This window comes from Mytilus edulis, chromosome 11 (genome assembly GCF_963676685.1).
Source record: "Mytilus edulis chromosome 11, xbMytEdul2.2, whole genome shotgun sequence".
Taxonomy (NCBI): Eukaryota; Metazoa; Mollusca; class Bivalvia; order Mytilida; family Mytilidae; genus Mytilus; species Mytilus edulis.
The window spans coordinates 73,742,091-73,769,106 of record NC_092354.1 but is presented as its reverse complement, the minus strand read 5'-3'; the positions used below and the strand labels follow the sequence as shown (position 1 = coordinate 73,769,106).

Below are 27,016 nucleotides of genomic sequence, written 5' to 3'. Positions count from 1 at the left end.
CGGTCCCTTATACAGTTACCCAATATTATATGAACCTTACTAGGTAACCATGAATGGACTCCGTTTATGATTCATTTTTAAAATATTACATTGTAGCATGTTAAAAAATATGTAGATAGAAGTTAATCGTTGTGAATCAAAACATTGCTTATTAAATATCTTGATAATTGATTTAATTATATATTTTTTTTGTACATGTTGCTCAACGTTTTTTTCTACGAAAATTATTTTTTTATATAAGGAAAGTTTGGATGATATCAAATTATGACATATTAACAATAAATCATAATTATATAGAAATATGATTGAATAAACTTGCAGCGTCCTCTGCGCTTCTATTAACGTAACGTTCAAACTAACAAAGTTGAAAGTTAAGGATATATTTCCCATTGAGAATTTCCCATTTATCTATTGCAACATTCTATGTCACTGGTGGTGAGATGTTAGTCCCGAGGTTATCAACGAATTATTAAATGAATAAGATGAGTTTTTCTATTCTGATATTTTTTGTTTAAGCGTTTCTCAATCGTGTCATTGTCAATCATACGACCTTCATTATAATTTATATATTGAGATCTTCAATAACAGACACAATGGCCATGTTTATCTACTTGTTTTCAAGTCCGTGTTGAAATAACATCAACACTATTTTTGACCTCTAAAAATAGACAGGGATACACAATAGGGATTTGAGATTAGATGCAGAAACAAAACTCCAATCCTTCTTTAACAAACAATAAAAGGGAAAAGACACAAAGGTAACATTCAAAAGTCATTTTTCGAAGGTAAACTGACAATCAAATTCCTACTCACACAAATAATACAATCGTTGATTAAGTTGTTGTTGTAACAATTATAATATTTAAAATCCTACTATATAGTCTTTCAAATTTTAAAATATACAAAAAGAACAAAAACATAAAACAAGGGAAAACCAAGGAGAAAGACTAAATGAGACGCTAATGGTTAATGCAATACTAAAATGTTGCATAAGGCTAATTGTTAAGTTGTCAGGTCAACTTTTAAAACGTACAATATATTAACCTATTGTCAATAATTATTTGTTTACAATCCATACGTTTGTGTGACTTGCAACATAAGGACATACTTAATACATGCGATTCGTTTTATTCTTAAAGATATCAACCTGCTCATCACCTACTATTCTTTATATCACATAAATGGTATAAATTTGATTGGTTAAAATATAAGTTTGTTTTGTATTATGGATGTTGAATGTGCGTAATTTGATGGACTGAATTATAACCACTAAATCAAGATTAAATCTCCTTGTTTACGTCCTCACCGATCACATTTTGGAAAAGGAAGAAAAAAACATACGTTAGGTGATAAGTCGGTAATGTGTTTACTTCGTAGATATTCGCTTTACTGTTCAATTTAAGAATATACAGTAAGAAGTTGAATAATACAATTACCAATGAGACAACTCTGGGATCTCAAAGGGAGACAAGGTACAAGCCGTTTACAATCAAATGATGTTCTTTAGAATTCTTTATAAAAATATGAAAAGAATTAGTTCAGCAAATCAACATATTTGAATATTACAGATAGCATGAAATGATCAAGAATTTAAGAAACATTCGGTTTGTCATTAATGCGTCTCGTGTAAACTTTATTTAAACTGAATTAGAATCACCAATGCAATAAATAGCATGGTCTTCTCTTACTACTATGAATACATCAACCACCTTACGATTCCACAATCAGTTATATTAGGCAATCGTAAAAATACAGACGACTATTCTTTTAATGCTGTTATCGTATTAATAGTTCAGAATTGTCGTCTGGTCTGTATTTTTACCGATTATACATTTTGTACATATAACATGAATATAAAATCAAGTCTTGGAATGAAACAATTTGAACAATAACTGCAAAACAAATATAAAGCTTATATATTAATAATCTGTAATGAATTAGAAAGATTTAAATTCTTGATTACCAATTATGTTTTAAAAAAACACTATTCATCTGAGCATTGTTTCAAACTTTATGAATCAGTACGTACATGTTTACAAAAAGACTATCTACATACATATTAGACAAAGGTCGATTTAAAATACTCCGAGTGTTCTTTGTGTGGTTTGAAACGTGTTCAACAGTATAAGTAGTTGTAGTGGACAGTAAAATCTGTATTACTCGCTGCGGTTTTCAATAAAAGCGCGTTTTTTACACTTTTTATGAATAGTAAATATTCAAAGAGACAGCTAACCTATGTTTATAGTTGAATACAATCAAATTGGGTGAGAGGACTTAGGTATACAAGGTGTCAGTCGTTACGACGAAAGTTAATAAAAAGTAAAATTCCTATAATTCATCCAATATTAGGCTATGGTGTGTTCAAAAACTTGTAAGGAAAAGCACTCTTCTAGATTTCTATAAACAAATGGTTTTGAAAGTCGCCATGACAAGATGTCATTTTTCTTAAAAACATTTCAGAAAAGAGAAAAGTTCCATAACTCTAATAAAAATAATCAAATCCAAGCGACGGTATACTATCTGCATGATTAAAATGAAAAGTTTTCTGTCAGTAAATGTGAATAATATCAGATCTGTAAGATGTGTCTTTTGCGTTTTTATGTTTGCTTTGCATCGATCTGATGAGTGAATGTGTTTTAAGAGATGTTTATAGTTTGATCTTAAATTGTACTGGTACGCCAATGTTACTTATTCAGTTAAAACAAAAAATTCCAGTTGATATAAAATTAATCAGCCAATATTCATCCAGATACCTTAATTTTTCCATAATTGCTCATAACTAACCATCATTTCCAAGAATCAAGATTTCAAGATTTCAACATTCTTAGCGTGAAATACACTATAGAAAATGTGTTTTTTTATGTATTTCAGATTATGAGTCGTGTTTTACGAATTCTGTGTGTATTACTCGTGCTTGACAACGGGTCACAGTTGACATCTGCTAGCACTACCTTAACAGGCCGTGTTAAGTTCAACTTGTCTTCTAAATCAACTACCAACCAGGAGACATCAATTGAGATTTCGACAATTTATTCTAACGTTACCCTAAACAATAGCATATCCCCTGAACCAACATTCATGGTATCCAATGGTACACTAAGCACTATACCAAGTCATGGGTGTTCTTTCGAAATGACTGACGATGGTATTAAACAACAAGTCCAGTCATTTGTGGCTGAGGGTAAGGAACTTATCTTTCTACATTTCTATTTATCAAATAGAACCACAAGAATTTCGTATGGACCAAATGATACAATATACAATATTCTAACTATTGTGCGAACAATAGGTGGATTTTGAAATGAACTTCTAGCAATGCATCCTCAATTTGAACAATTGTCGATAGGAACATTGATGTTCGGTGTAGAACACGTCCATATTCCATTACGAATAATGCCAATAAGATGTTTAAAACAATGGGAGCTTCAACTAACACTACTCAAAATTGTAAAAAGTGATCTTGGATTGCTTCAAAAGAAAAATGATGGTACTCTTGTTCGTTTATGTCAAACGCATGCAGAAAATGTGGATAGCCTAGCATCGTTCTACTACAATTGTTGCACCGTACATAACAATAGCGAGCTTGTTTGCAACAGATTAGAGACAAATAAGTGGATGGGCGTCCTTCTAGTGGGTATGAACATTTGTTATATTATAGTTTTCTTATATTCACCATTGTTAATACCAACATCTTGGTATAAGGCAAGTATAAATAGAATAACACTTCGAATTGAACGAATCTTCAAATTAAGGCTGAGTGATGAAATAGCAAAGCCATTGAAAACAAAAATTAGCATGGTAAACATATTAAGTGACAACCAGGATTTTCATATGGAGGTAAACGGAATACAACTTAAAATTCTAGAAATGAACACAGTTTCAACGGACTACGTACCCGCAGGGATATTCCATTATTTGTATAGAACTTTTATTAAATGCCACGTGAAAGACCACGAATATGTGAAAGATTGCTGTGATACCGACATTTTTAAAGTTCATTATTGTAAAAAAGAAACCAGTAAGTGTCTTGTATGGCATAAATGCTTGCAGCCGCTTATGCAGCATATATTTCTATTGTGTCTCCTTATACCATTGGTTGTCAGAATATTATTTTTTTATGTTTTTGAGTCGGAAGATAGAAATAACAGGGAGAATTTTGGCGAAAAATAAATTTGGATTATCCTAATATTTTACAATGGAGTTTGTAATATTTGCTTTGTTCCTTTAAGTAAAATATATATAAAATGGGCGATGCAAAAATCGAATTTCAATGACAGTAAGAAATTAAGTACAGAATCTAAGAAATTAGTTCAGTTACTTGTCAAACCTTGTAGAACACTAGGTTTGATTGAGTGTTTAATAAGTCCTTTCTATATTATAATAATTTCACCTCTAGTAATCATCAGGTTTATACTGACATATATCCCAATTTTCAAGGTATCATGGACCTTGTTATGTGGCAAAGCAAATGCCTTTATGAAGATGGTTAAGGAGAAATGGAGAACAAGTAAATGTATGGATGCATTGCTCCTTTTACTCCGTTCAGTATTTTTAATTATTGTTTTCATGGCTATTGGATCTTCAATGGTTATATGCTTGGAGGTTGAATATTTTTTTCTCCAGATAGGTATGTATTTCACGATAGGCATACTATTAAATGCATCTAGTGTTTTAATGTATGTTACTTTTAGGGGTATGCTTTTGTTTTATGTTTATGATACTCTACGTAATGTCAAGAAAAAGTATGAAACATTTGGTCAGGCTGTGATTGACTTTTCCGTTTCTGACATGCAGAAACAAGTTATTGAAACCTTTAAAGAAAAAAAAAAGAGAACTATGTCCAGTGCACGATGTTTTGTCGATATTGTCAACATCGCAATGTCAACTTTATAGTGTCGTTATTGTGTTTACATTGTATCCTATCAATATGTTCTATACCTTTCTGTTTACATCGTTCACATCGTATACATCGGGATGTTGACAATATTGTGTCGACATCGTGTTTATATTGTATATATATAGAGTCTATACCTTTCTGTTTACATCGTTCACATCGTATGCATGGCGATGTTGACAATAACGTGTCAACATCGTGTTTATATTGTATATATATATATATATATATAAAGTCTATACCTTTCTGTTTACATCGTTCACATCGTATACATCGCGATGTTGACAATATTGTGTCAACATCGTATTTATATTGTATATATAGAGTCTATACCTTTCTGTTTACATCGTTCACATCGTATACATCGCGATGTTGACAATATTATATCAACATCGTGTTTATATTGTATATATATATATATAAAGTCTATACCTTTCTGTTTACATCGTTCACATCGTATACATCGCAATGTTGACAATATTGTGTCAACATCGTGTATATATAAAGTCTATACCTTTCTGTTTACATCGTTCACATCGTATACATCGCGATGTTGACAATATCGTGTCAACATCGTGTTTATATTGTATTTATATATATAAAGTCTATACCTTTCTGTTTACATCGTTCACATCGTATACATCGCGATGTTAACAATATTGTGTCAACATCGTGTTTATATTGTATATATAGTGTCTACACCTTTCTGTTTACATCGTTCACATCGTATACATCGTAAACTTCCCTGTAACCTTTGTACTTGCATGGTTTTATGAGAATAAACTATCTATCTAATGTTAACAATACAGTGTCAAAATCTTGTTGTTGTTGTATATACATTTTTTTTCGTTCTTTTTTTTCAAATAAGTTAACATGGTTAAGCAGTTAGTTATATAGTTAAAATTGTTTTCCATTTTTCATGTCGGCGTCTTTTATTGTTAACTATGCCATATAAACTTTGCTCAATGTTAAAGGCCATACGGTTATCTACAGATGTGCCAGTTAGTATGTATGTACTTGAAATTTTACTTATTTGCAATCATACCACTTCTTTTTTTTATAAATACCTTTCTGTTTAAATTGTTCACATAACAATGCTAACAATATTGTGTCAAAATCGTGTTTATATTTTATATTGAGTCTATGGTACGTATATAAACGTTAAACTAACTGCATTTGTTTGCACCTGTCCTTAGTCAGGAATCTGTCGTTCAGTAGTTGTCGTTTGTTGAATTGTTCATACGTGTTTTTGGTTTCATGTTTTTTACATTAGACCTTTATTTTTCCTGTTCAAATAGTTTAACACTAGTGTTTGTTTGTGCCTTTTATAGCTTGCTACTCGATAAAAACCAAAACTCCGTATTAATGACAAACCTATAGGGGTTTACTTATAAAAGATGTAACTTAAATAAGAAGTTGTCTCATTTGAACTTATACCGCATCTTCTTATATGTATACATCGCTATGTTAACGATGTCAACGATGTTAACAATATATAAGAGTTCAAACAATGTTAACGAAGTTGACTAAATATCGGTTTAATATTGTGTACATCACGATGTTAACGATGTCAACGATGTTTACAATATATGAGTTCAAACAATGTCAACGATGTTCACACGACATCGTGTTAATCTTGTAAACATCACGATGTTAACGATGTCAACGATGTAAACAATATATAAAAGTTCAAACAATGTCAACAATGTTGACACGACATCGTGTTTACATTGTATACATCGCAATGTTAACGATGTCAACGATGTAAACAATATATAAGGGATCAAACAATGTAAATGATGTTGACACGACAGCGATGTTAACGATGTCAACGATGTAAACAATATATATGAGTTCAAACAATGTCAACGATGTTGACACGACATCGTGTTTACATTGTATACATCGCAATGTTAACGATGTCAACGATGTAAACAATATATAAGGGTTCAAACAATGTAAACGATGTTGACACAACATCGTTTTAACATTGTATACATCGCGATGTCAACGATGTATACATTATATAAGGGTTCAAACAATGTAAGCAATGTTGACACTATATCGTGTTAACATTGTAGATATCGCGATGTCGACAATATTGAATAAACATCCTTCACTGGACATGAATGAAAAAAGACATAAAATACTCTGCATTTCAATTCAAAATATCAAATGAAAGTTCAAATAAATCACATTTTGAAATTGAATTTGACGATACATGCAACAAAGTGTTACTAAAATCAAAATATCCATGTTTGTTCTTTGATGAAAATAGTAAGTAGATATAGGAAGATGTGGTGTGAGTGCCAATGAGACAACTCTCCATACAAATAACAATTTAAAAAGTAAACCATTATAGGTTAAAGTACGGCCTTCAACACGGAGCCTTGGCTCACACCGAACAACAAGCTATAAAGGGCCCCAAAATTAAGCCATATTTAAACGAAAAAGCATTCTTTAAAATGTGTCATATGAAGGTACTACGAGCGCCTGGGTCTTTATGGGAATATTACAAAAAAGTTTCCTGATGATTTTTTGTTTCTTAACATTTGTTGTAATAATCGTATAAGCTTTCGGTAAATCACAAGGAATTCCCGGAACTTATCAAGCCATAGCAACTTTAGGGGGTGGATTAATACCGCTTATTCTGAGACGATATTTGTTCAAATCGGACGATGTTTTCGACTTTAAAAGCGACCACTTTTTACTTTTCGAAGAAATAGAACAACTATTTGAAAATTACTGCGAAACATGGGAAATAGTTGGTTTGCTGGGAGGTATAAAAACTGATAGCAGTGACAATTGTATATTGAAATATGAGACAATATTAATTAATATATTTTAATCAAAGCCTACAGAAGATTCAAATACCACTGCAGTTATAGCTAAAAACGTAAATCTTATTGAATTTTTGGACGGCACTAGACTATAACTTTATACGGAGGATTGTGGATGCTGATTCAGTCGAAATAAAACTAAATCTATTTGGTTATACGCCTTTTTTAGATTTTGAAATAAATAAATCATTAAACGTTTCCTGTATATAATTATGTTTTATTTGTAAAAAGGGTCTCTCTATTCAACTAAAAATATCTGACAATTATGTACTTGTGACTTAAACAAACAATGTTTTCTATATATTTGCAGGCGCATAGTAAGTGTCAACAGTAGTTTGTCGATAAATTCACATTTTTTTTCAAATAAAGAACTACAATATAGCGTGTGCGTTGGTGCACGCATTTAATATAAAAAAAAAGAAGATGTGGTAAGATTGCCAATGAGACATCTATCCACAAGAGACCAAAATGACACAGACATTAACAACTATAGGTCACCTTACGGCCTTCACCAATAAGCCAAGCCCATATTGAATAGTCAGCTATAAAAGGCCCCGAAACGACAATGTAAAACAATTTAAACGTGAAATCTAACTGCCTAACTTATGTACAAAAAATGAAAAAAACAAACAAATATGAAACATATGAACAAAGATGACAAACGTCAACCACTAAATTACAGGCTAAGACTATCCCATGAGTTGAAGGACAGACACCAAACCTTTGGTATCAGTATTTGTTATAAAAAGCGTGTTGTACATTATCATTCTTCGAGTACTAGTACTCTTCTTCTATAGGTCATACAATGTTAACAAGAACGTTTGAAACTACAAACGAAACTTAAGAATGTTTACGCAAGTAACGTATCTTCTAACTATAAGACATACTTAAAATTGTGCTTATCCTACTTCGCCGATTTCGACATTCCAGTCGAATAGCTATAATAATCTTTTAATTATCAAATCACATTCGTGTATTAGGCACGGACCATTCGATTTTCGTGTGGAGAGGAGTTCATTGACAAATGGTAGTGGCTAATCAGAGGATTGATTGTAACAAAATATCGCCGCACCAATCAAAACTACCATACGTAAAGCTCATCAGACTTCAGGCATAATGAAGAGGAATTTTTAAACGCATATTTTCGCCAAGATATTAGTGTATAATGCATTTTTTTTTAATTTCTGTCAGATTTGTTATTTTTTTTAATAAATGATTTTGATTACTTTTATTTATGGTGGAAATTGAAATTATTACACAGGCCACTAGAACTCATCCAATCTTTTGAAGAGGGCACAACATTTAAAAATGTCACACTGATACAGTAGCATAATATACAATTGTTTACAATTTATAGTGTGTGATAACATTGTGTGAGGGAATTCGACGTTTGATGTACCACTGTTCACTCCAGTGCAATTTATGACAATACCACTGCATCAATCAGAATTATTTTTTTTGCAGTGTTTTAAGAAATGATTTTGCTTTGTTGTCGCGTATTATTTGTGAAACATTCAATGTTTTAAAAATGCGAATTTTCTTTATAAAGTCAATGATTATGTTGACTTTTGAAGGCCAAACTTTCTACAGCCTTAAATACGCTAATGAAAGATCCAAAAACTATACCAATACATAACGACATGATTATGAAATTATAACAAATCTATTGGTTAACAAATTTTTACTCGTTATTGCAAAATAATGAACTTAATATATCTGACATTTTCTCCCTACCCAGTTTACCCCTATACATTTTTATGATGTGGACTGGTCATTGTTATTGAATCGTAGGCAATTTGATTGGATTAAGTTGTTATTAGTTTACCTTCAAACTTGTTTATGCTTTTCATACATGACTATTGATTAATTAGAACGTGCATGAATGTGACCGGTAACTAAAATGACCTTCAAACTGGACACTGGACGAGTCAATATTATGTTTTATCAATGAAAGTTAAGGTATGAAAGGTAAGAATTGCCACTTATTCGATTTTCACAAAATTTTCGGAATATACAGTTGGAAAGGTTATTTTTTAAAAGCCTATTGTGAAGAGTAAAGAGAAAGTTTACAAATAATACGTTTTGTTCCTTTAAACAAGTCATTTTCGTAAAAGAAATACCGAAATATATTTTACGCACGACTACGGCAGGTAAAATTATTATTTATCATAATAAAAAAAAGCATTTTTCAGTCTCATTTGAATATGTTGATTACAATTAATCCCAAACTTAAGAAGTAAGTAACTAAAGTCAAAATATGTCCGATCTGCCTATTTCTGCACATCAAAAGTCAATACGATCGTTTTAAAGTCAATTTCGTCTACCTCACAAAATCTTGTTAGGCACTATAGTCATATACGATGTACTTGATAGAGACACATTCTACAAATAATCAAGTCCTTACTTCTGCCAAAATCATACTGTGCAGAAAGGTTGTTTTCAATTTTTAAAGCTGTACATTGACCTATTGTTGTTAACTTTTATGTCATTTGGTCTCTGATGGAAAGTCGTCTCATTAATTACAATCATACTACATATAATTATTTGTGCGATAACCTTTGGAAACAGAACCACTGTTTTCCATTCCCACTTGGTCTGTGTAAAAGTCAAAATATGACAACAGAAGATTACTGCCATATATCACAATGATGCTGATTCACTATAAGGAAGTTATTGTTGTTGTGAATATTGCATAAAGAGACATCAGTGGTTGTCGTTTGTGGATGTGGTTCATATGTATTGTTTCTCATTTCTCGTTTTTTATATGGAATAGTCTGTTTGAATTGTTTTTCAGTTGTTATTTTGGGGCCCTTCATAGCTTAAGTGCTGTTCGGTGTGAGCCTATGATCTATGTTGAAAGCCGTTCTTTACCCTATAATTGTTTACGTTTTACACATTCAAGTTGTGACGGTTCATTGAAACTCATATTGATTGTTCTCATTATCCAATACTCTCAGTCTGTAATAATTTTTTTTTTTAAAACAAATATACCACTGTTTTTAATATATAAAATATAACCCCTGCATCACATTTGGCATTTCAATTGCTCCGATAATGAAATTTTCAAGAAACAATTAAATTGGACATCTGTTAATTGTTACTTGCTTGGAGCTAAAAATGACTAACTAAATTAAGGGTATAGGTATCTACAAACAAGTTCTTTATGCTTAACATACAGGACATATACATTTTAACCTAAAGAAAGTACAAGTATAGACGCCATCAAGGTGGTGACATCTTTGGAATATTGCAAGATTTCCCCAAATGTAGTAGGCTAACAGCAAAAACATGGTTTAATCAATATTTATAGCATTAATTTACCTCGCCCGAAATAGCGAGGTGAAAATCTTTCTCTTTTTGTTAACATGATAAAGCAAAAAATAAATCGTGACGGACTTATAACTCGAAATTATGAGCATATATATATATGACACAATATAAACCTAAATCTATTCATAAAATCGCTTACAAACATGCATTAGATCATCCATGGTTATGGTACTGGTGCTGGGCGGATCGAACAACATCCTTGTAAAGTATCTTTACCACGTGTTTCAAGGTATTTCTCTATTAACACCGCAACAGCATAATTAACCTTAATATCATCAAGTTCGGGTTTGGTAACAACATCAATTGCAACACTCTCCATACGAACTTGAGCATTAAATCCAACACTTAAAGTTCCTGTTCCTGGGGAATAAATTTGGTATGTTCTAGAACTTTCAAAAGGCCGAGCTGAAAGATAACCAAGATTCAAATCATGTCCAGTAGCTATCTGGCCTTTCCTTCCTCCACCAGTCGGAACTTTTAGATAAGCTGTTATGCTTGGTGTATTCAGTGCTAATTCTGGTTGAAGCTGTAATTCTGGATACGTAACGATATCTAGCGATCCTTCCGAAATGTTGTATCCCCTTTTTCTTCTTAAATACAACAAACAACATCTGATACACTCCAAGTTAAAACGAGGCAGGTGAAGGTGATATTTGTTTTGAAACTCGTGGTCGCTTTCGCTCAATCCACTGTGTATGTTCATCAAATCAATGCGATACGCTGGACGTTTACGAGCACAAACACAAGGAGGCAGTGGTTGGTTCTGCATTTCAAATAACCTGAAGTTAGAATATTAATATTATCAAATGTTAATTTAAATGTGCTTTAATTGTGTTATTAAGACCAAGGTAAACATTTAATGGACCATCATATCTGACAGCTGATATTGGTCTAATTTCAATTTAATATAATTTCTCTTGAATGAATTAACATAATAGAGTGCTAAAGTGATGCAGAAAGTTGTAATCAAAGATCAGAAGATGGGAATTTTAAACATTTGATTCACATTTTGGACAATGTTTCAGGAATCCCTCATGATATCTAACCAGATGTTGTTCATTAGAATCATGGAACAGTAATATTGTTGAAATTGAGCATGTTATATTTTTTACATGATTACAAGAGATATGTGACTTATATCCCGGTTTAAACATGTGGGAAAATAAAAAAAATTGTCTTCAGGGACAGAACCTTTCAATCAAATTAAATAAAGGCAACAGTAGTTTACCGCTGTTCGAAATGCATTATACGGTTGAGAAAAAACTATAACTGAGGGAAACTCATCCAATATAAGAGGAGAACTACGACACAACAGAAACACAACACTGAAATGTAACAAACACAGATACGACCTATAATACAACAATGGCCATTTTCCTGACTTGGTACAGGACATTTTAAGGATTATGCACCCTTGTGTTGAAACAATGCTAAACATATTGACGTTTTTAGAAAATCCGCAGCCTTTCCCCTTATACTCTCATGTTTGGCAATTCGGTGACTGATAAATAGAGAACTATTGCTTTTATGGCAATGTTAAATATAACACTAAAATGACCACTAAACTAATTTTAAATTTAGATATGCAATATTTGAACACATGTTTAGAAAATCTCAAAAAACATTTGGTTAACATATAAAAAACAAGGAGGAAAGAGGAAAGAGACTTTTAATCTTCGGGAAATTATCTGAATTGTTTTTATGTTTAATTCTTTCACTTCATAATTTTGATGAAGAAAATATATTTTTGTTTTAAAATTTTTAGAATAAAGATTTTTTTTTTGATCTAACGACAAACTTTTTAAATTGTAGTAGCATGCATATGGTCATTCAACTGATTAGTTGCACGGTTGATTACAGGGAAACCAGTGGAATTCGTCAAAGAGACAACAACCCGACCATTTTATGCACGTAGTTTGGTTTTAAAAATTTAACAATTACAAATGTATTCATAAGACTTAGAAATCAATATTTGTAATCATTTACAAATTACATTTAAATCAACATACCCACATTTGTATCGGTGTTTAGAAACATCGCAAAGAACTTCTTAGTGCAATAAGAACAAAGGTTTTGCACTAAGGACATTCAAACGATGTTTAAGTACCACAAAACACATGGGCATAAGAATATATAAGTATATAACTAATAAATATAAAGTTTGGTATCAATAGATATTATATATTTTTTTAAAGTTAAATGACTTTTTAATCAGTACGCGCCAATTGGCACGTGACCCAGTGCTTATTGCAATCATGATTCCCAATCATCATGTTACATCAACTTTATCCAATGAACAATTGTCTTTTAATCGTTTCTAATAGTTGATTAGTTAATGATTGTTGCTAGATAAACGTAATAGTTAAGCGTGGTTTATTTTCAACTTGATGAAAGAATAATCGAAAATTTGATTTATTGTTTACGGTGCCTCTGCCTCCTTTATTTTTATACTAAGGGAACTGTTAAATAAACTCCCTTTTCTTTTTTAAAGGAGCCAATTTTGAGTTATAAATTGAGGAAAAAATATCAGAATACATTGAAACACAATAATTTAGAGTGAAAATGTGGCGTCCGTGGGGTTCTTCAAAACCCGATTACAGAAGTAATATAAAAGAAAAACTTTAAGAGTTTAATGTTCATTGAATTTTACAAGACAAGGAAAATGAAGAGACAAATATATACACAAACAAGAATAATGATTTATTTTCAATAAATAAAAAAATGAAACCGAAATATTTGAAATCTTAATTTGTCAGAATAAGGAGATGTGGTATGATAGCAAATGAGACAACTATAAGTCGTCTGTAAAAGGTATCTACAGGAAAATATGCTGAAAGAAATAAAAATGAGCAAACTGAAGGCATAATTTAAAATGTCTATCGTCCATCAAGTTACATAATGTTTACTTTATGAAGCACATATTTTGATTAAAAAGGAGATGTGGTACGATTGAAAAAAACGAGACCACTATCCACAAAAGTTATAATGAAGTTAATATAAGCTATTATTGGCAACAATACGGCCTCCAATAATGAGAAAAAAAATATACCGTATAGTCGACTGGAGTCCATCGTTTGATAAAAGGTCACGACAAGAAAATATGAAACAATTCAAATGAGAAATTAGCTTCTGTCCAGGTTTTGTACAAATCCAGGATTGTTTCAGAAAGTTATTAAAATCAAAAACTTTAACAACAAATCTGATGTTAACTGGCAGAAAAAACTATGTCCAATTATAAGTAAAATACGGATAAACAGGATTTTGTTCTACCAAATTTACTTCTGGATACTATTTAGGGATCACAAACAAGCTTCTGTTCAAGTTTGATAGACATCAGAGAGAGTTAAAAATAATTATTAAAGGAGTAGGTCCGGTAAGGACCGATTTTGGCCTCAAATTTCAGGTTCATCTGACGAAAGATTTTGACCACTTTTTAAACACTTATTAATAATAAGTGTCTATTTTATTTGAATTAATTAGTTTATGTGAAAGATTTTAACAGATTAAGTCATTAAAAACGATCCGATTCAAGCTCAAATATGAAAAATCTACCTAATATGCAACAAAATGTCACTTTTCAGATGGTTTTTGGTAAAAATGAAAGTGGCCGCATCCGTGTTCATCCTCAACCTTTATATATGTTATGTATTATCATAAAATACAACTTACATTTCAATATTAAGGATGAACACGAATGCGGCCACTTTCGTTTTACACGAAAACCGTCTAAAATTTAACTTAAATGCTAGAATTATGAGGATTTTAGTAATTTAGCATGACTTAATGGTGCTAGTACCGGATATATGTGCATTGTATTGTCAAAAACAGCCCATATTTATGTAACAGAAGCATTCTACTGTCCAATAAATAACTAAAGGTTTACATTTTAACAATTTTGTTAAACTGATATATTTTGGGGCCAAAAAGGGGTCTTACTGAACCTACTCCTTTCAAAAACTTTAACCACAGAGTGAATATTTGTGAATGCCGCCGACGACCGAATGTAGGATCGATTTGTCTCGCTATATGACTCGACAAAAATGAAATTAACTGCTAAACTTTGAACATGTTTATCTTAAGTTCTGGTAAAAAGTATAAACAATCTAAAATATTTTTATAAAAAGTTACTAGGAACTACAAAAAAGTGAACTCAACAAACAAAAAAAAAGAAATCAAAAGGAACCTAAATAAAAAAAGTAGAAAATACACTATTACTTTTAAGTAAAAAAAAATACAGACAGACATACAATTTAAATACGACAGTAACAAACAAACGAAAAAAAAAATCAGAAAAAAATGAAATACAATAAACCTGTTTAATCAGTATTCAAGTTGATTCAAAATTGGTCAAGGCTAAACACAAATTATTTTTTATCGATTACACACGTCAGGTGACAATCATAAGAGCTTTGCGAGTGTCGATAAAATGATAAATAACTTAATAATTACTCAAGATATTATTTTAAAATGTGAATCTTTTTTTTAGACAGCCTACTTCTATGTGCCATGTTATTTATGTCAATTCTATCATTCCATCAGATCATTAGTTTGTCAAGAAAATTTAAGACACAGTTCAAACTGTAAAGAATATGTCAAGCCATACTGAGAAAAATAAGAATGTCGAGAATCTGTCAAGCCATACTGAGAAAAAATAAGAATGTCGAGAATCTGTCGAGAAAGTTCAAGACAGTATTCAAATGTCAAGAATTTGTCAAGAATTTTAATACTATATTTAGAATGACGAGAATTTGTTAAGTAAATATCATAATGATTTAATGTAAATCAGAATTTGTACAGAAAAAATAAGGCACAAGTCATACATTTGGAGAATGTCGAACAATTGTTCATGCAAATTAAGACAAAAACTGGTCTTTTTCGACTTTTTGACTTTTGTAGTGGATGCACGGTAAACAGTATTTGCGTAAGGCAAAACCCTTCCAAGTGTCATAGAATAAGATTCTTAACCATTATTGAACAAGTTTGAACTGTGATCGACCCAGTCTGAAACATACTCATTCTATAATGAACTAAACTCGAACAAGTCTAAACCAACCTACACCAATTTTTGTATCTATCCATTGTATTTCATTAGTTTAGGAACAGTTCTTAAAAACGGCTATTTTTACATTTGAACAACAATTTGAAATCCAAAATGTATATAATAAAGCATAGAAAGCTAAATTTCACATAGTAAAGGGAGTTAAGCTGTCAAATGTATGGTCTTCGATTTGACTCAAATTCTGATATTTGAATGTGTTATAGAACGCGAACATTGTCTTTTGTTTATATCAAGTTACTACATATACCCATTATGAGATATGATTTGTATGAATGATTTTATTATTTTCTTGACATTATTCACGTTTACTCTGAAACCTTCTTACTTTAAATATCTAACTGGTGATGAACCATGTTTAATAGATTTACACCTCATATTGTTATCAATTATCTGATTATGATGTGTTTATATACACGGGTGAATGAACTTGTAAACATATCAAATAATTCCTATCAACTCGTGTTTATTTCTATAAAATTGAGAATGGAAATGGGGAATGTGTCAAAGAGACAACAACCCGACCAAATAAAAAACAACAGCAGAGGGTCACCAACAGGTCTTCAATGTAGCGAGAAATTCCCGCACCCGGAGGCGTCCCTCAGCTGGCCCATAAACAAATATATACTAGTCCAGTGATAATGAACGCCATACTAATTTCCTAATTGTACACAAGAAACTATACCTATATTTTATAATTTTTAAAACTATCCGAAAGAAAAACATCTGAAATTTACTTAGTTTTATAAATTAACATATGCTTTTGTTTTTTAAATTGCTCAGTAGCAAAGAGACAAAGAAAAAACCATCCGGGTAAATTAGGCTGAGCTGCTTAGTGATCCAGAACAATAGACAGATTCCAAGTCAACTTATTTGCGTGTGCATATTTCTCCGTTTCAGGTCATCCAGAGCTTGCCCGATAGTTTCCGTCACCGACCCGTTAGATAAGCTCCCTGTGAAAAACGAGAGCGGTGTTAGATGTTCGCTAGTTTCCACAATAATTACAAGCATACATACCTATACTTGTAAATGGATACTTCAAACTAAAACTTATTGCTAAAAAAATGGGTTTAAAAATATCAAAATTGAAAGTCCTCGAAATTTTGAAGTTGTCTCCTGCATGAAATTCATACCATACCGTGTTGTGTACTGACATAATGCAATACATTGTAGCTTACGATTGATAGGGATTGTAATGGGGTATGACCCGCTTTATGTAAGAAGAACTCTCAAACATAAGCCTTTGCAGCCTCCAAACCGAGGACATATCCGCTTTGTAGTGATAAAGGTTGTAGCTGATGGTGATTTATTTTGCGAAAGCCTTAAATAAACACATCTGAACATCAATAATTTGGTTATTCATATTGATAGCAAAACTGGGAGCCCACACTGTGGTGGATGGAGGATTGTTTCCGACCATAGGCGAGTACTAGTTACAATAGCTATAGACTCCACTTAAACAAATGATAGGAAAGAAGAAGGATGAAAAAATAGGCATTCTCATACAGGAATTTGTTGTTTGTAATTTAAGATGTACTAGTTGATATCTGTGGAGTATATAAACAGTGCAAAACAAGATAACAAAGGATATGAAGAAGAGTATGGTCAAATAATCAGACAAGACAGGAACTTTATAAACAATGTTTATTTAAATCCATATTTCTACCATTACACTGATCCGTTAACACGTTCACAAGTTATATAATATATGTATGTACCCACACACTGGAAGTATCTCCTTAGTGATAATTGCATATATATTAAAGACTCTTTGATGGCCTTCGGCTCTTTGGTCGGGTTGTTTTCTCTTTTACATATTCACCATTTCCATTCTTAATTTTACTTCTAGATCGGGGATACGAAGTTTAGCCTACAGACATTTGAGATTACCAAAAGGATGTAAATATCTAAATCTCGCTTTGTCTACCATTTTTAGAGCGAGAAAGTATTTTGATATCCCTCCAAGATATATAATACTTGTCCAAATTATGATGAAGAATTTTCAAAAATGATGCTACATTGTATGTTACGACATCACATGGATAGACAACCATATCCATATAGTAGTCATCAAAATTTGAAATATTCCCCCTTTATTGTAGGTAATTTTTCCTCAAAGCTTTGGACTAGTATTTTATTCTTACAATTTACGGTTTCAAATGTTTGCAACATGATTATGTTAATTTTAAAAAACCAAGAAGAAGATGAATGCTATTTGTATGAATTATTATTGTTTTCAAAGAAATATCACTAACTTTTTTCTTTTCTTCACAATTTTCATAATTTATGAATGATTATAAAAAGGTTTGGGAATATTTTGATTGAATAGTGATTAACAAAGCAAGAAACATAGCATACAAATTTTACAGTTGATTATAAAATGACAGTTAACACAAAAAAGACCAAGGTTCTTGTATTTAACAAATCAGGAAGACTTAAAAATATTAAAATATCATTAGGAAACCAGACTTTAGAATGTGTACAGAACTACACATACTTAGGTATAAATTTTTCATCATCTGGGAGTTTCCAAATAGCAAAGAAAGAACTTTATAACAAAGGAATGAAAGCATATTTCAAATTAAGGAAGACCTTTTCAGTGGAAAGCCCAAAACCTAGTACTTTATTACACATCTATAACCATACAATCCGACCAATCTTGTTGTATGGATCTGAAATTTGAGGTTTTATACCACATAAGAAACAAATACATTTGGATAACTTTATATCAAAAGAAACTGATTATCTTGTACTAGAGAAAATTCATACTAAGCTTTGTAAATTTTCACTTGGAGTTAATATAAAAACATCAAATATGGCATGTAGAGGAGAACTAGGTTCACTCCCTACACTGTATTATGTAATAATGAATATGGTAAAATATTGGATCCATCTTATGAAAGATATTGAACCTTCAAATATTATTCTAAGGGAAGCCCTAAATCTATCTCATTCTATGGAATAACATAACCAGGAATCTTGGATAGGAAGCATTAAACATATATTTAAATTTCTAGACTTAGAATATCTATTTGTTAACCAGTCAAACTTTAAACAAAACCATATTCTAAAAAAAGTAAAAACATCTTTAACTATTAAATTTAAAGAAAGCTGGTTAGGTAGTTTAGAAAGTAATTATGGGAAGTGTATTAATTTACAATCTGGCAATAAATTAAGAACTTACAGAAAATTTAAAAATATTTTTATGTTTGAACCATATTTAAAAATGAATTCAAAAAAAGACAGACGAATAATCACAAGATTTAGAACTAGCTGTCATGATCTCGAAATCGAAAGAGGGAGGTATATTGGAATTAAAGCTGAAGACAGAAAGTGTAAGCTATGTAAGAACGCAGTTGAAGACGAACTACATTTTCTTTTAAAATGTCCTTTTCTAAAAGATACTCGATCTCAACATCTATCTAATTTAAATTCTAAATTCAAAAATTTTTCAAGATTATCTGATGAAATGAAATTTGTTTGGATTCTTTCATCTGAAGATTTGTTTGTTACTTCAAACTTATCTAATTTGTTGCACTCCCTTTTTGAAGAACAAAAGAAAAAATAGAAGAAAAATATATATAGATATATATATGCTTGCGGCAATAAGTGAAATTAGGCATTAAGCTTAAATCCTAGGCAATAAGCTAACGCCTAGGCATTAAGTTATTGCCTGAAATTTCCAGGCATTAAGCTTATTACCTGAAATTTGGTGATGATTATTCATCCTATTGCCGAACATGATTTTAGGCAATAAGTGAAATTTAGAATTTATGTGATTTTAGTGTTTTTATGGTAAGCGACACTTGTCCGTAGGATTTCAGTTTGTTTACAAAATTGTCTGAACATTTGAATTGACCTAAGAACTTATATTTAAATTGAATTTAGTTAATTTTATTATAATACACACATACACAGAACTCGTGACAGAAGTACATGTTTGTTGCTAAGCAACATGGGTATATTCTATATTTTAATATTTTGCAATAAGAGTTATTACTGTTTAGAATTATGCAAAGTTATTTTACATACAAATTTATTCAGAATAAATTGTATTTGGTATTAGATTTTATGCGTTTAATTATTAAGATAGTATGGCAATGATTTTATTAATTTTAAAAGTTTATTGTTTCCATAGCGACAAATTGTTATACAAAACATTTGAAATTAAATATCCTTTTTAGTTGAAACGATTCGGTTTATTTAACATATTGTATTATGCATTAACCTGTACGTAAAATTTTGTAAAGCTGTTTCACTTGATAAAATAGAGTTTGGGCAAGTTTTATTTAATAAGTTAAAATTTGCATAGAGTTATGTCCCTTAATTTAGTTCATTCGTGAAATTCTAAATTTATTATCAAGTGAGACTTGCTATTTTATTGTGTAAAATCTGTGGCACTTTGATTACTGATTTCAAGAAATAAACATCTATATTTACTAGAACTTTCTCTTGTTTTACACCAGGTGCTAAAAGTCATCAGACACAGCACAGAAAGTCAGTACAACACATTTAAGTTTATAAAAAAGGTGGAGATGTGAAACTGAATCAAATGCACGCTTAAAATCTACAAAGCACGCATACAGAGGCTTCGAATTATTTTCACAAATTTTTGAATGATGGTATTTAACACATACATATGGTCTGTTGTGCGACATCCTTTAGTAAAACCAATTTGCTCACTTCTAATTATATTTCTAGTTTTTGAAAATTTTGTCAACCTGTTATTTATAATTGAATTAAATAACTTGCCTATGTTATCTGCAATAGTAATGCCCCTGTAGTTTGATGGATCATGATTAGATCCAGACTTGTGAAGGGGGGTGATAAAGCCTTGGCCCCATAATTTTGGGTAAATACTACTTGAAAATACTAAATTAAAGAGTTTTTGTATTAGAGGGATACAAACGGTTTGGCTATATTTTATCATTTCATTCGAGATCATGCTGAATCCACTCGATTTAGAATTCTTAAGACTTTTTATTGCTTTTTCTATTTCCTCAGGTGTTATTAAGTAGTCAAGTTCATTAAAAACATTTTCATTATGGAATGATTCAAGTTTCTTCTTAATCAAATCATCACTATATTGTTCATTCTTATTTAATTTTTGAAAGTATTCTTGCCATTCAGATGGGTCGATAGTATTCTCAGATTTGTTTTGACTATTATTTGAGATATTTTTAATTTTATCTAGTAGTTGCCAATAGGCTTTGGGATTTTGATCATATAAATTATCGAGTTTATTCATGATGTCTTGTTTGAATTTTCTTATTTTTGCTCTTCTTTTTTTCGATACGATTTCAGGCATTTAAAAAAGGACCCTCGTACATAAGGATCTGTGTTGTGATTTTGCATTAATTTGTATTTTCGATATAAGTTTTGTTTTAAATTTATTATATCTTGATCTTGCCATTCTCTATTCTTTTTAATTTTCTTCTTCTTGCTTTTTTTTGGTTTTCTAATAATTTTCTTTAGTGATAAATCTGCGGCTTTTAGAAAAATCTTATTTAAATCTTCTACTGCATTATTAATTGAATCTTGGTCATAAATTTTATCTTTATACTGTCTAATAACATTTTTGATTTCATTTGAATTTATGGCATCTTGACATGCTGAGACTGAGTTATCATCCCATATATATTTATCTGGCATTAAAGCTAGATTTAAGTTTCTTTCATAAATTTTTGTGTTACATTTTAACATGCATGAGATCTGACAATGATCTGAGAAATCAGGTAAAAAACTGTGAGTGTGAAAATATGTGACATTTGGTATGAGTTCCTCAGATGCTAAAAAATAATCGACAACACTACTTCCTAAAGGTTGGAAGCAAGTGTGTGCACCCATTAAATCGCCCATTGTTCTGCCATTAAGGATACGCAATGATGAAGATATACATAGAGATAGGAGTAGTCTGCCCCTTGTGTTAATATAACTATCTTTACTTTTTCTTTGAATTAGACTAGAATCACATTTGTAATTGTCAAATAATAGAATATGTTTGTCTGAATCCATATGAATATGATCAATTTCACAAGCAGTTCTTGCATTTAAATCTCCTGCTATCATGATTTTTTCCTGATTGGAAATATTTTTCTATATCATTTTCAATTATTTCAAGAATATTATAATTCAATTTTCTATATAAATCTTCCTGAAACCCGAAGAATGTTCTGTCTAACTTTAACCATATAAAATCATTTGTGGCATGTTCTAAAAATTTAACACCCGGTCTTATTGTATTAAGTATATATACTGACAAGCCACCATGTCTTTTCCCACTAGGTTTGGTTCTAGGTCTTATTAGATGAACCGGTCTTTGAAAATTTGGAAGTTCTAAACAATTATCCAGATCACAGTGGGTTTCTTGCAAGCAAAAAATGTCTTGCTGTAAAAGATTGTCAACAAAAATATCATCTTCAAATTTGTTAAATCCGTTACTAATATAACCATTGATATTCCATGTTGAAATTTTCAAGTGTTTTTTTGTATAAATCATGTGCTTACAATGATCAATAAAATAAGCATACACTAAAACCAGTAAATATAAGTCATAAAAATATGTGTTGCATGTAACTGTGTACTACAGAGATTTGTGATGTATAAAATAAAGTACATATACATTTGTTTATATTCAAATTGCACATTTTCTTAGGAAATATATACATATATAGGCGAGTGACTTTAACCATAAAAATAAATTTTTAATGCACCTACCTAACACACGGCTAAATTATATATCATTTGAAAGCTACACATCTGTACTATCTGTTTTGCCCGGTCGTAAAAAAATCGTACGGTGCAATTTCCGTCAAATCAAGATCAAAGTCCAAGGACGAATAAGTGCATATTTTCTAAGATTTCAGCCTGATTGCATACTATGACTTTTATATACTAAATTCACATATGCAAACAATTTAAACTTTTAGCAGAGATATTAACAGTCATTATTCAAATGCATTTTTTAATATTTAAAGCGTGTTTTTGACAGATAGCACATGTTTCCTGAAATTCGAGTAAAAGTTAACAAAATGTGTGAAAACCCAAATTTTTCTTTCTGGTGCAAATGCTAATCAATTAAAACTAAGTAAAACCCTGTAATGACTATCAAAGAAGTTTTTGACATCATAAAATTTCCTAAAATTATGCTTACTTCTAATCAAACAGCAAATCATAACAACTCATACAGTTGCCCAAAATACCGCCATCTGCGAAAAAACAGCTTTTAAGCATTTCTTCCTATTTAAACATTGTATGTGGTCAATATAAGATTTAATAAACAAATTCTTAAGAATCTGAAAAATTTAGAGTAGAAAAAATATGTGCACGAATCATCTTATTGCTTGAAATAAAGGGGGTGAAACTAAGAGATTGCAATCTGCATTGTAACTACCAGACTGAAATAAACATATTTCGACTTTTCTAATTGTTTGATTTGTAGCTTCATTATAAATATTGATGTAGTGAAAAGACCTTTTATTTATTTAATGTGAATAGAAAATTTAGACCAAAATAAATAGAAAATAAATTGTTGAAAATTGAAATTTCAAAGAATTTCAAAAACTAGTAAACACATTATAAAACTTGACTACTTGATTGCTTAAATTGCGTTGTTCATTGTTTACATGCATTAATTCGTCAAATAAGAATAATTTTGAAGAAAAAATATCCATCAATACGCAACGATTCTAGTTACAACTAGACTTCCTGAATAGCTTGAATGACTAGTTCATTTTTCATACGAGGATGACTTCATGCAAGAGTTTCTGATGACGACTGAAAAGAAGCTATCATTATCTTGAAACTTCACGTTCCATTATATAGATGATGTCATCTCACTGAATATCGCAAAATTTGTGACAACGTTGGACTCGTATTTTCAATAAAAATAAAAGACTCAAAAGATACAGTTTACTCTATCACGTATCTTGAAATCGATGATGAGGGTTGGTTGAGAACAAGTTTTACGACAAAAGAGATGAGCATAAAACAACCCATAAAAACACCCCTTACTACCAAATTATAAACTTTTCATTTCTATGTAACAACATATAGCAACGCCTGCATATCTATACTACTAAAGGAGAGACCGATATGAGCCTTAACTCCTCTGAAATAAAGGCAACTATAGTATACCGCTATTAAATAGTCATCAATCGATTTACTAGTAACTAAAATAAATCCGGGTCACAAAGCAAAAACTAGGAAAACGCATCAACTATAAGAGGAACACAACGATATAACAGAAACACAGAACTGCTACAAAAACAAACGTCAACATACAAAGAAACAGATTATTCGATACCAACTTCCATATGCCTGACTTGGTACAGGACATTTGAAGAAAAATGGTGGTTTAAACATGTTTTAAACTAGAGTTCAAATGCAAAGTTGAAATCATCCCTTTGAAAATTTCATGGACGCCACTACGAGTTGGTTGCAATTATGAGATATCTGTTTCGCCAGATGACGACTGATAAGTTCCATCGACGTAACCAAATTGCCGTCATTTCTGCCGTGAATGTCACCAACCGAATAAGGCTTGGCACCGAGTTAGGAAATACATGAGCCACAAGACGGGCAAAAGAGAGTCGTGGTGTAGTGGTTAGTGCATCGGACTACAAACACCAAGGTTCCTGGTTCGTTTCCGTTCCGTGATGAAAATTTCAGGGACTGAATTTCCGGCTCTTCCTTGACACCATTTGTGAGTATGGTCTTGAGGAAACGATGAAAGTCCGTCGGAAGGGGACAATAATGGCTGACCCGTGTTAAGAGAAAGCCATATCTCTTGCGCGTTAAACACACCTTTGTAGATTTCGAAAAAGAGCAGGCTAATGCCGCTACAAGGCAGCACTCGCACCCGCAAAGTGGAAAGCGATTAATTCAAGTTGCAAAACTTGTTTCTCAATCCACTATAAATAAATATGTTTAAACTAAGACGGGTGTCACTTGTGGAACATGATCTGCATACCCTTCGGGAGCCCCTGAGTTCACTCAAAAAATGTTTTTGGGGGTTTGTGTTACTCAATCTGTAGTTTTATATGTTGTGTTTTGTATACTGTTGCTTGTCTTGTTCGTTTTTTGCCTGGCTTTGTCAGTTCGTTTTTAATTATGAGTTTGATGTCCCTTTGATATATTTCGTCACTATTCAAGTAGTAAAAGGTTTAAAAATTGTAGATCAGTGTAGCTAAATGTATCATGATAACGATTTGGTTCTATATATATATCATCGTGAGCAAATTAAGTTAATTTCGATGATATTTGTCTTATTGCGTTAATCTTCTTCACTTTACTTTAAGGTGATTTTTTGGCTGATTTTCATTACTGCAAGTTAATGTGTTTAAAGTAAAATAATACCAAAGGGACAATCAACATCTCAAACCATGAATCAAATAAAGTTAAGTAAAACCATGAACAAAATAAGATTAAAGTCCAAGAGATGAACAACAGTCCAAAAAACACAGCATACCATGAAAACGAACACTCCTAAAACAGCGAATGATCTTATGAGGTCAGGAAGGGTATTTAACTTTTTCATTTTGTTATTTCACAACTGCTTATAGTGTTTTACATACACAATGACATGCATTTGTATTTTTAAAGCTTATGTAGAAAATACTCAAAGCATATTTACTCAAATAATTAAAGCGATTAAACTTTTGAACACATTTAATTTGACTTACTATAACACGATTTAAAACTAAATAAGAAGCAGCCGCATTTTATTTAGTTCGTTTACATCCCGCTTTAGACAACCAAGTGTTTCTAAACAAGGTTACTTATTTCAATGTTGCCTACGATTTAGTCGCAAAGTAATGTTTGCATTTAAACAAGATTACAAAAAGTAAAACAGTTTGCCTTCGTAAAAAACATATTTTAACCTCAATTACCTCGCATATATATTATTTTCTTACTTTAAATACCCCTTCTTTTATTATGGAAAATCATTCTCCTCCCTGATATTCACAATTAGCGATGTGCTATTTTAACATAGATTAACAAAATGATCGCTATTTGCAGATGGCAGATTTTTGGGCAACTGCAAACACTTCAATAGAAGGCTGTTCCATGAACAATAATTAATAATTGCATCTTAAAATTACAAAACAAATATTCCTTGACCTAAAACATATACATTTATCTATTTTTTAAGCATTCAAATATCGATTCCTCAAGATATATTTTGCTTTTTGAATAATTTTTCATATTTTTTAGGATTTGTGATAAATTTCAATTTTCGGGAAATTTTGCACATCGAATCTCTTATTTTCTGTTTGATTTGGAAATTATGTATCATGTTCCATAAAGTTCATATGATCTTCTGGAAAATTTTATGGTACAAGAATTAGAAAATGGCGTTTTATTTAGTAATCGCAAAAATTGGAATTTTTTTTCATGACCTTTGACCTTGATGTAACAAAAATTGCACCGTACGATTTTTTTACGACCGGGCAAAACAGAAAGTACAGATTAACAGCTTTCGAATGATATATAATACAGCCGTGTGTTAGGTGGGTGCATTAAAGTCGTTAACTAAGCGTCTTTTTGAAATAAGTCACTCGCCTAATATCAGTTGTTGCGTGTGTGTACATACATGTATTTCTATAATTTATAGATTCGCACAATATTTATGTCTGAAGATATTGTAGACAGACTCTCTCTGTAGAGGAGAAGAGTTAATCATAAAAATCAAAAATTGTTACTTATGGTATACATTTATAATATAATTTTTTTTATATTTTTTTTTCTTCTTTAAAATCTAGTTCTCATTCATGTATCTTTTAACATGTTTAACAAATAAAAAGGCAGTGTCATGATGGTCTTTTTAACTAACTTTATCTGTCCTGATTTTAATATTATTAACTTTTGTATTACCACATATCATTTGCACCAGTG

General features: G+C 31.0%; 1 pseudogene; it reads left to right on the top strand.

Moving 5' to 3' along the window:
• The first annotated feature begins 3,644 nt into the window (after positions 1-3,644).
• LOC139494576 (uncharacterized) lies at positions 3,645-7,742 on the top strand (annotated as a pseudogene).
• The last annotated feature ends 19,274 nt before the right edge of the window (positions 7,743-27,016 follow it).